This window comes from Pseudopodoces humilis, chromosome 17, assembly GCF_049639895.1.
Source record: "Pseudopodoces humilis isolate 2021_Gansu_Grassland_sample_001 chromosome 17, ASM4963989v1, whole genome shotgun sequence".
In the NCBI taxonomy this organism is placed as follows: Eukaryota; Metazoa; Chordata; class Aves; order Passeriformes; family Paridae; genus Pseudopodoces; species Pseudopodoces humilis.
Window position 1 is genome coordinate 12,443,678 of NC_142216.1, and position 12,073 is coordinate 12,455,750.

General features: G+C 37.7%; 1 long non-coding RNA gene across 1 annotated transcript in view; it reads left to right on the plus strand.

Annotated features, from left to right (window-relative positions):
• Positions 1–825: 825 nt before the first annotated feature.
• LOC148182963 (uncharacterized) overlaps positions 826–12,073 on the plus strand; it is a 30,351-nt gene continuing 19,103 nt past the window's right edge. The window contains exon 1 of the long non-coding RNA XR_015773993.1: positions 826–1,064. This is a non-coding gene — a long non-coding RNA (uncharacterized LOC148182963). The remainder of the gene's footprint in view (positions 1,065–12,073) is intronic.

Consider the following 12,073-nt stretch of genomic DNA (forward strand, 5'->3'; position numbering starts at 1 on the left):
ATTTATGGGGGGTTATTTATTTATTTATTTATTAATATTATTATATTATATATATTTATATTATATATAAATTTTATTTATATTATATATTATATTATAATATATATTATATTAATATTATTTATATTTATATTATATATATATATTATTATTATATATTATTTATAAATAAATTTATTATTTATTTATTTATTTATATATTAAGGGGGTTATTTATTTATTTATATTTAATGAACAAGAATATCCTGCTTTGAGCATACTTTAACTGTTAGAATATACTCAAAATAGATCAGAAATTAAATGTAAAATCAGGTAGGGTTTTTTTTGTTGTTGTTTAAACAAATACTGTAATAATAAGCTTAATACAAAAAGTGGTGTCAGAGACTCTAGGATTTTGCTGAGAAGCCAGAACTGTAATTCTTTAGTAGATTATTTTGTGGGGGGCAGGTAGGGCATGTTTGTTCTACCAGAAAGTGCCTTCCTGGAGCAGTCTTGCTGTTGTTTATTGTTTGTATGCGCTCTTTGTCTGCCAGAACTCTGTTATTGCACCAATGCTCAACCTGCAGCAGAGCCCCAGCCCAGGATACTTTTCTGCTGGAGGGGCTGGTGAGCTCTGGTGTGCAAGAGCAGCTTATCCAGAGCCACTCTGGGTAGTGCATTGCTCAAACTGTCTTATCCACCTTTGCGCTCTTTATTTGTTTCTCTCCCCTGCTGCTGCAGGGGGATCAGCTGTGTGTTTCCAATTAGGCTCATCAGCATTGTCAATAACAGATGTGGAGCTCCTGGTAATCCCCCACCCTTGTTAGTGGCCTGCAAGGGCTTCTGGCTGTTTGTGATGAGATTTAACCCTTATCCCCCACAGGGAGCCAAGTCATTCTGTCAAAGACCAGGAGTAATTTTATTCTGTTCTGTATTTTAAGGGTTCTTTTACCACTATCTTAGTCCCAGGTGGTTTGATTAGACTTTGGTTTTGGCTGTGGGTTCCAACTTGCAGGAAAACATAATTAACTTCATCACAAATCAATATGAAAATGATAGCTGAAGAACTCTGCTTCAAGCTAAAGGTAATTGCAAGAGGTTTCATTATCTGTCAAGTAGATTATTTGGACATGTTTTGAAATGCAAGCTGCAAGCAAAACTTTTCAGCTACCAGCCAGCATGGCATTACAGGGCAGACCTGAAAATGCGTTCATTAGATTGGATGCTCAAAGATTTTTGGTTTTGCACGCTTACTGTCACTTTTGCTCGGGGCAACCCCTCAATGCATGTTCTTTATTTATTTTGAGATGAGGTAACTTCAGCTTGTGCTACAGTGACTCTGCTCCTCCCAGGGGAGTGATTTGTTTAGAGAGAGTGCAACATTTGGTGACTTTTGCAAACAAGTAGAAATCAAAGTGGTCTAGACTGTAAATTCGTTCCTGTGAAAATCTGTCTTGCAGGGCACAGTTTTCTTGAAAGAGCAAGTTCTACCTAATCTTAACACTTTTTGCCACCTTGCTAAAGGCAGGGGTTGTTGGTCTAAGTATGCCAGGAAGCCTGTAGGTGAATAAGGAACCTACAGATTTGTTCTCTGGCCATTAAACAGGAGTGGGTGAATGCCACAGCAGAGTGCTCGTGTTTTCTCTTTGAGCTCAAGAATAATATTGGAGGACTGCCACAATAATGAGTCTAAATTACTGTCTAATTACTAATAGTGTTAAGATAAATATTTATCATCTGAAGTTACTCTCTCATGAGCAGCCTCTACAGAGTGACACATCAAAGTATTTATGTACATGCTATGGACCCCTGAGAATATGCACTAAACAAGTAAACAAAATCTCATCTGAGAGTTTTGTGAGCCACTTGGCGGTGTGAGCAGCAGCCAATGACAAGATAATGCTTGTGAACCTCTACCTTTAGGTGCCAGTGACAATAGTCAAAAACATGGAAAATCATAGCACAAAATTGGAATTTTAGGAGGCATCGTAATTTATTTTTTTTTAATTTGGTGAAGACTGTATGAGAGCCTGAGGCACAATTTCTCTGAGGAATATGAATTATTGTACTAGAAAAATGCATACTGATCTGAAACGAGCTCAGAGTATTTGACTCATCTGAATTGCAGCGCTGAATAATGATCTTGTTCTCACCAGTAACAACCTTGATGCATTTACCTATTGAGATTGTGTTTTCTGGGATACCTTAAAGTCTGAACTCAGATTGAAGCAAAACACTTTGCTGCTGCATTTTTTTTCATTAATCAATGCAGCAATTTTTTTCAAAGCTGAACAGAACATCCTAAGCTTTTGTTCAACTCAGAAGTTTTAGTAGAAATTTAAATACCAATACAATACCACAGCTGATGAATTATTGATTAATAACAAAGTGTTACTCCTCTGGATATTGAGTATATTATGAAGCTATTACACTGATATGAGTGCATTCCATCTCATTTGTCATTAGCAAGTTACAAATTATTTAACTTTGGTGCTTTGTCAGCAAAATTTTGTTGAAATTAGATTTGCTCAAGTTAACGCCTAGAACAAATTTTTGAAGTGAGTTATGAATCACTTGAGATGAGCTGTTATCAGCTGGTGAGTGCTTAGGAGTTTGTACTTGAATTCTGTTTGAGGGGAGACTCTAGGTTTTCAGGAAGGTAACTTGTTAGATCTTAAAAAGAAGTTTAATATGATATTCTATACAAGGATGAATTTCTTCTCGATTATTTTGCTTTCTATTTTGCTGAGCCCACTGGGACCTGTGGGAAGGGCATTTCATGAAAAATGTACGCTGGGGTGAACATGCAGGTCTATTTATGTCACTCTAGATTAGCAGAACAGGGGAGTCTGTGAAGGATATTAAGTTAAAACAAAAAGTGTCAACTGCAGATACAGCTTCCATCATCAAAACCACATACCCTTGCCTAAATTAGGATTAAATCACAATTGCTGCATAGCCCTGTGTGTTGATTTGTACTTTCTTTGTATGTCTGAAAGTGGGTTTTCATTTACTCCTGCTATCAATTCCTGAGTTGATATCTTTGGGTTTCCCATGGCAACAGATTTCTTTGTGACTGAGCAAGTATCATTTTCTTGCTTTGGGTGTTTGCTAAGGTATGAATGCAGAGCCTCAAACAAAGAGATGGTAAAATACACTTTTCAAGGGATTCTTTCTTTGAATCTTAACTGTTGTGTTTGTTATTTTGGGTTTTGTTTCTTTTTAAAAAAACATTAAATTGGTGTATGATTTCTTATCCATTTAGTGCATGTAAATACTGCAAGGTTTGATAGCAAGAGTCTTTGTAAGGAAAATGTCTTTAGTGCTTGAGATCAGAGCTCCTGTGGAAAGCTGAGTGAATAGCTCAACTTGGTGGTTTGTTTACTGCTTTTGTGCTTGGCTTGTGATCATTTAAGTGCTTGGGAGAGACTGTAATGCTAATTACTTTAAATACATCTCTATTAATCTCTCTTCATAGAGATATCTAATTTTTTTTCACTTTTGTAGGTGATTTCTGTGGAAAAAAATTATTATTTTGCCCAATACGTTCAGTTATTATAAGATTAGTTATGTCCACTACTTCTATCCTGATACAAGCATTTTTTAATCCCCAGGAGTTACACTAACAAAATGTGTGATGCATCCTAAAGAGTAGAAAGCTCCCTTCCAAGAGACACAATGTTGATAGAAACACATCATAGTAAGGAATTAATCTTTACTTTTCCTGATTAGTGTTGTTATGTACAATAACTCCCCCAGACAACAAGAGTTAGCAGTTGCACTGCTGCATCTCATAATTAACAACCAGTCAGAAACCAAAGCAAGCACAAAGACAACATTTCACTGCCATGGCTTTCTGCCTCGTTTAAAGCACATTCTTTTGATAGGAATTTCTTGTTTCCACAACCCTATGAGATCTGGAACTTTAGATTACTAGAACCAATTTGACCATGCTGTAGGCAGCTGCTTGATTCAAGCTTTAGTTCAATTTCTCTAAGTGGTCTGATCTCCCATGTTGGTCTTTCTTCAAAAAGCCATAGGTAAAAGTAGTTCCCTGTTAATATTTTTTCAATGAAAAGGAAATAGTTTTAATAAATAAAATAGAATAAAAAGAAAAAACAAGTAAAAGTTTTTAATGTAATTTTTATTCTTAGTAGAGAAAAATAGTGTCTAAAACAAAGAGTCAGAAGCAGATACTGATGAAATCTCTGGGCAGTTCTCTATATGACACTGTCTTGCAGTTAGACAGAAACCAATTTTGTGCAGTTTTTCAGCCCTGAATATTACAAGAACCAATTGCAAATACCCCTTGACTGTCCAGTCATTTAATTTTTTTTCTAGCATCTTCTACCACAATCTTAACCCAGTGGATGTATCTTGCTAAGAACGTGGAGTTGTGGTACAGCTTCGTTCTGAAAATGTGAACTTGTTCTTATTTTTGTGTCATACTTGTCTTTATCCTGTCACTTGTAACACAGAGATTGGAAATCAATGAATTTGACTATACTTGTTTAAGTGCCAGGATATTTTCCCACTTTTTGAGTCAATGTGCTGCAGTTCTATGATGAGCAATATCAAAGCACATTTTGTTAATTCTTGATGCTCCACAAGGTTTAATGTTTGCTGTTCTGCAGCTGTACTCCTTAAGCCTGTCTTACATCCAGCTTTTGATATGAGAAAGAGGAACCTATCATTTCAGTCAGCTGGTTAGTTGTTAAAGAAGATGGATATTGTTTAAATAACTGTCAATACTGTTCTAACTGTTTTAAAAGTGAAGGAGCTGTACAAAATCTGGTAGAAGAGTAGCAATGAACTGTAAACATAGAATGTGAAACTGAAACCTGGGAGTAAAAATATTAAAAGTAATACTAAAAGCAAAATAAAGTCATACCTGCTGCTTCAGATGGACAGTACTTTCCACATGCTGGTTTCTGCATGCACACTGTACATGGTCTTGCAATGTGGATAAAATGAATCTTCAAAGTGGCCTGAAATATTGCACTTTTGTCCGAGAGTTAATTAATTTTCTGTTTTCCTTTTTTGTTCTTGTTTAAATGGTGATTTTCAATAAGATGCATGAAGGTCCCAAACAAACCTACTAGTAAGCATGACATTTGTCAGGCAGCAATCACTGCCAGTGTTTGAAGGATGAGATTATTGCCAATGGAACTAGCAGTGGTTGAATCAGCACTGAGCAGCTCTTAGTTCCAAGGCATTTATTCTGCATCAGGATGCAAAATTGGAAGAGCTTCTCCTCATATGGTCATTTTTTATAGGAGATATTAATAGCCATTTATTAAGGCTAAAACTTGGGTACAGCACAAAAGCTCTCATCAACTCTATTGTATGATTGATAAAGCATGATACTGATAGTTCATCACAATAAGAAAAAATATAAAATTCTTTGTTTAATAAGATTATTTTTCATCATGTATTGAATTATGAGAACTCGACATCATAAATCTTTGTAAGATAGGGAGCATATTTCCCTTGCAGGTCTGCTGATCAAATTTCTGCAAAATTGTTGACATGTTAGAAAACAACTTAAGAATACAAATACCAAATTGTCACCTTCAAAATTGTGTAATTGGACCCAACTTGCTTAGGTTGCCAGTAAACTGCTGCAGAACTAGAATTCTCTGTGGAGTCTGGTTTAAAAAATGTGTCGCTGTAAGGAGAGGACTTCTTTCAAAGCACCAGGGTATAATTTTCATCCCCAAGGACTTTAATCAACCATCCTCTAGGTAGTGGTCAGTTATGGTTTAAAGGATGTTTAAGGAATAATCACCATTTGACTATGAAAGCATGTTCAGTTTTGCTTATGTAAGAGGTTTTGGGCAAACCAAAACATTTTCCTTCTAAGTTTGAAGCTGGAGCTCTGTATTAGAATGTTCAAACTGTACAAGAGGTGCTGCATTTCTCATACTGCTCGTGTTGTGCATGTGAGAACAAAGGCAGGAAACAATTTGGAGGCTTTTTGTTTTTTATTAGCTTGTAACTGGATTAAGAAATGCACATCTAAGGATGTCCAACTACTTAGAGAAACCATTTCCATTGTTTTATATAGATTTTCACACACCTTTTTTGCCTCTTAAATATGGAGCACTTCTTTGTCAAGCAGCAGGAAGCTTTATAGTGTTTTGCACTAGTCATTTTAGTGTTACCATAAAACCTCCTTTCCCCTTACACCTATAAAACTCATAATTTGCTGCAAGCTCGGTGGAGCCATTTATAATATTACTTTAGGTTTAGGCTTTACCATGAGCCCAATGGGCAGATTTACTCTGGAAAATGAGACTATAGGTTGAATGGGAATTTTTTGAGTTTGCTACAGGGGCAAAAGTTTTTGCTGTTGCATGTATACTTGATAGTACATTTTCAAAGTAATCAGGTTTTAAAAAGCATTTAGTTTATTAGTCCATTTTGAAGAACTACAGTAACAGACATGTAACTTAATCCTCTGTGGCTGTGTTTATGTGAAGCACGATGATTTATAGAAAAGTGTTTATGAGGAATGCTTTTTGTGGGTTCTGAAGATGCAGACCTACAAAGTGCTCAGGCCTGGATGATGTACCTTGACATTAATTTCAGAGTAAAAAACTTTGATAGAGCAATTAGAAATAAATTGAGTGGCTCTGTTATACCTGGCAATCTGTAATTAATTTGGTTCATTACAGCTTAAGCTTCACATTTAAATATCAAAAATGTTGTAATTGTATTTGCAGATTAGCTTTGTGTTTTTCTGCTTTCTGTGATACATGGGCAGCTGTCATTGCTAATTTTGGGGAAATGCCATCAGAAGAGTTTCATTTCTTGCATTTGCAGCTTTTTTTGCTATGGTAACAAAAGCCTTATGAAGCCTTTTGTCTCTGGATCTGACAGCTATCTAGATAGTGCCCTACCCTTGAACCATAGCTATGCAATGTCTGTCCATGGCAAAAGCTTCTCTATTGTAAATGAGCAAACCAGCTGGGTTTGTTTTGACATTTATGAAGGGAGGGGAGGGAGAAAGCACAGCTTGGTTCCATTAAAAAAATGACAATTCAATTTTAAGTAGTGGTTTTGAATAGATTTGGGAACTTAAAGCTCAACTCCTCACTGAAAGCTGTCCCTGGAAGTGAATGGTGTGGGGACAAGCAGAGGCAGTGCTCATTCAGGGTCCCTTCAGTGCTGCCACCTGCCTCACCACGGCAGGGACCACAGTGCCCTCACATCAGTGTCCTCTTTGATGATGTTTGCATACATAATCTGATAAATAATACCTTTGACTTGCTGTTTTTAAGGTAACTGGCCCAGCTGGGTCAATTCATTATTGAAACAAGCTTTACATTAATTGCTGTTTGGGTACTTAAATTGATTATGTGCTTTGACAGTCAGCTTAGAGACCCTTAGTTTACCATTAAGACTTGTCCTTGTAATCTAAAGAGGCCTCTTATTCATGCCTGTTACTGTAATGTCCCATTCCTAAATGAACTTCTGCCCTTTGGGGCCTGAGCTAAATCCTTGAAAATACATGGACTGAAAACTTCCTTCCAGTTTCGAATGAATTCTTGTGAATAACTCAAGCAGCTGTTATGCTACTTAAGTCACTGCAGCTGGTCTCATATTCTCCTGTGGGTTTTTTGCTTGTAATACCATAATTTTTAAGCAAATCTCTTCAAAATTACTTGCTAAAACATCTAGCTGGAGCACAAATAATGTATTGCCTGAGGTATTTGCCTTATTTAGGACATCTAGTTTGGACAGCAAGACAGTGAGCCTCGGCTTCATGAATAGTCAAAGGAGTCTGAGGAAAACACTCCATTAATTTAATGTTATGATTACTCATGTGTTATTTCTACCCTTCAGTAGATCCTAAAACGAGGGCTTGCACATCTAGTTAAATCATGTAATCCCTTAAAGAATGGATGTTCTAATGTCTGCAGTTTATTTTTTTCATCAACCTTTTAATTAATATCTCTTGCTGACCCTCCACATCTCCCCATTTGTCTGTAATGCAGTATCTTCCCTGACAACAGCCCTGTCAGCAGCTCCCAAGCCCTCTGAAAGAGCTCTGGGCAGGGCCTCTGGGCTATATCTCTCTTTAACATTCTCGGACACTGTGTTTTATCTGGCCTTCTGCTTGAGCCCATCCAAAGACTGCATTTCAGCTTTGCTGCTTGCACATTGCTCTGCTTCTATGCTCCTGAATTTCATATTTTTTATCCATAAGGATTTTTCCTTGCTGTGATCTAGTTAAAGTTGGAGCCCCGTTAAATCGATAGCTGATCAAATTATTGTGGAAATTAAGAAGAGGAAATTAGTTTTGCTGCCTTTTTTTTTGTCATCATATAAGATAATTGTCACCTTTGTTGCTGTAGGATGTGGGACCAGTCTGCCCTGCACTGGAGGGTGCAGGTGCCACCAGGCTGAGCTGGGCTCATGCTTTGGCTGGCTGAGCCATCATCTGTCCCTGTCCCAAGGTACCAGCACAGCTGTCCTCTCCCAGCCTGTGTGCTGAGAGCAGGGAGTGCCTGCAAGGGCAGGTGTCTGGCTCTGAGAGCAGACGTTCCTGCATCTGGGTGCTGTTTGTCACTATAATGAGTTGGCTCCTCATCCCTGAATTCCCTTGATGTGTTTGCAACCACCAGTCTTCATATTGTAGCCATGGGCTGATTTATGGGTTCCAATCTTGTTGACCATCAACATTCTTGAGTGTTGTTAAAGCATCTGGAATGTTTGATGTGGTTTTAAAGCAGCTGAATGGTCTAAACATCACGGTGGCCAAATTGTGCCTTCTGCCCCTGTGAGTTTCCTCTGCCCCCTACACACCCTTATCCTTTCCTGCACTGGGTCACATAGCCAAAAATAATACTGACATTCAAAAAAGAGCTTTAGAGTTCCTGAAAGCTATTGGAAAAGACCAATAGCTGCATATGAAATTTGCTTCATTTGTTGACGAGTGGGTGAAAATATGCAAGAATAAGATTTCAGGTAACTAATTACAGCCCTCCAGCAGGCTGGTACATTGTTGGAAAGCTTTACTTTTGACCTTCATCCACAGAACCCCCCTCTTAGAGGGGGTTTCTGTCAGGCTGCCTGAGGATGCAGGATAGTTACACAAAAAACTGGAGCTCGGATATTTTTAAAAATTTATTAATTATTCCTTCAATTCACTCCACCTGATTTATATCTAAGCTGCTTCTAAATGCAGCTCTTTTTAAAGCCCAAGAAAATGGGCATACAAATATGAACATTTGTTAGGGAATTTAAATTTTTAACAAGGTTTTCACTTGTCATTTTCCTTACCTGGATTTTCCTTAGTGATATTCCTGGGGGAAAAGCTGTTACATGAAGGGCACTGCTTTGCTTAAGAAGGCTGAATACTAAGGATGACTGCTCTATACTGAGTTCCTCCAGACAGTGTTAACAAAACTGCTGCAAGCAATATGTTGGAGAGGGATGGTGCTGCTGAGGCCAGGGGAGGACAGAGCTCCTGCAGTGCTGGGCAGGTGGGAGCACTCGCTGTTGGCTCCAGCTGATGCTGTCCTAGCGGAGAAAAATGACTGCAGCTACTTGGTTTTTGACAGATTCCATTCTTCCCCATCATGATTTTTGAGGTTTTTTTGTAATGAAGGTTTTTTTCTTTTCACAGAGACCATGGTTATTGAGAAACAAAACTGCTCCAAATGTGATATTTCCATCACGTCCAGACCCACACAAAGTACTAAAGCACACAAATTCAAATTGGCTGAACTGAGAACCATTCTATCCATGGATATGCTGCACCATGGCTTTTCAATGTCTACTGATTTCTTTTCAGAATTTTAGTCCAGCTTTCAACCAAAAATATTTTGTCAATTGTTTATTAATAAAAAGATTTTGGAAAGAGAAATGCCAGGTTTCTGTGTGGGAAGTGCATTCTTATGGAAAAACCTCAGCTGATCCTTCATTAGCAGATGTGTTTCCTCTTTACCAATAGAGGAATGAAGTTATTTACTCAGTTTCTCTAGAATTTAAATGCCGAAAGAAGTAAAATGAATTCTTTACCTATGCCCTTTGGTAAACAAAAATACAGTTAATTTCTTCCAGTTTTGTCATGGACAAATAAACATGCCAGTGCCTAAACAACTAACTGGAAAGTACAACACTGCTGAGTATAATGCAATATGAATGGCACAGAATTATTCACTAAGGCCTGAAATAGATCTGAGTGCAGCTAAGTCAGTGCAGCAGTGCTTCAGGTAATGGTTCAGACTTTGAAAATGAGAGTAACCAAAGCAACTTGAATTGATTTTGCTTCAAACAGCACAACTTAAGAGGATAAAATTGAAGGGAAGATAAGCAACACTGGGTTGTACCAATACTTGGTGCTTCTCCAGGGAGTTTTTCCATGTGTGTGCTTGTTGGGAATAATTCTGCAGACTGAGGCACTTAAATCTGAGAGGTTGCTGGCAAGGACTTTGGGCCCAAAAAGTAGCTGTATTTTAATTTAATTAATTGTATTTAATTAAATGTGGGGAATACAAATGTCTAAAAAAAAAAGATGAGGTTTAATTTAATGTTTTCCTCTATGTAGAACCCTATGTAGAGGGTTTGTGTGCTTTAGATATGTTTTTCTTTTATGTGTGAGGTTATTATTAGACTTGCAACTCATGAGGAAGAGGGTAGGCAACAGTAATAGTATTCTGAGGGATAGGTAAATACAGCTCTGATTTGGTTGGTAATGGGTAAGAGCAGAAATAATTAATCTGATTTTAGTCATGACCCAAAGATGCTTCTTTCCTGGACAAGTGTGGTGTACAGAATCGACACATGTTCTTTGTGAGTAAGAATTATTAATACACATTCTACAGAAAAATGTGGATCTCTTAATCTGATTTTGGGGTGTGATATATGTGCAAAGCATGTATAGAGCTAGATTTTACCAGGAACAGAGAGGAGATGTTAATGGAAAGAGATTAGAGGATGACAGTGAGACTATCTCATCATAAACAAAATTGTTGCTTAAATCTAAACTAAATCTTTCCTAAATCTGCATGCACTTCCACTTCAGATTGCTCTGGGTACACACCAGTGTCATTGAAGTTTACTGCTGTCCAACAGAGTTCCAACTCTCTTCTTACACAGCTATGCTTTGTGCATCTTGGCAAAACTCTGTCCTTTGGTTTCTTCTTCTATTCCTAGCTAAGTCACATCTCTGAGAATGTTTCTAAAGGTACTCTGCTAAAGGAAGTAATAGGAAGAAACAACATTGTGAAATTTCTTTTCTCAATAAGGTAATTTTGCATTGTTTTCTGCTAGTTTTGGGATTGTCCTAATTCAAAAGTTTTTTTTGTTAAGTGCCAGCTAGAGAAGTAATGGGAGATGAGGAAAACAAACCTTGCTGCTGAATCTCAATCTGAATTTAGTTTCTCTCCTCTAGTCTCTGCTGCACTGTTATATAGGCTGCTTATTGTTAGGTACCATGCAAGAAAGAACAATCTGATTTCTTACTGAGGTGGTTTTTTTGAGTGTTTTGGTTTTTGGGTTTTTTTCCTGTGGAAAAAGTGCTCAAGCTGGCACAGCAGTCTTAAAGGACAAAAATGGAGTCCTGCATTTGTGGATCAATGAGCTAAGTGGACAAGATCATGAAGAAGCTGATTTATGGAATGGAGGAAGTTTATATTATTGTGACTTCACACAAGGACAAGGCTGTCCAATGACAAAATCACCCTTTTATAGCTCTACAAGAGATGAGTACTGGGGTTCATTACTGCTAAAAGGCATAGACTTGCTACAGTAAGCGAGTTCATTGTGCAAATACTGTTTGGGGGCAGCTGCAGAATGCAGGCACCTTGGAGAGGAGCTGTCCTCAGTGAAACTGCAGGTATTTACAGAAGTAAAGCTTTGCTGTGAAGAGCTGTGAAACTGCCAGAGGGTATAAACAATGTTTGAAATGCATTCAAACATGCTAGTCATGAATTATAAATGTCTTTTTGTGACCCTTCCTTAGCGAACTGGCCATTTGGGTTAAGTGTCATCTAGTCAGGGTTTATGACCCCATGGAAATGTGATGTTGGATTACTTTGTGGTTCTGCAGCCTGGAGGAGCTGCCAGCAACAGAGGGAAATAA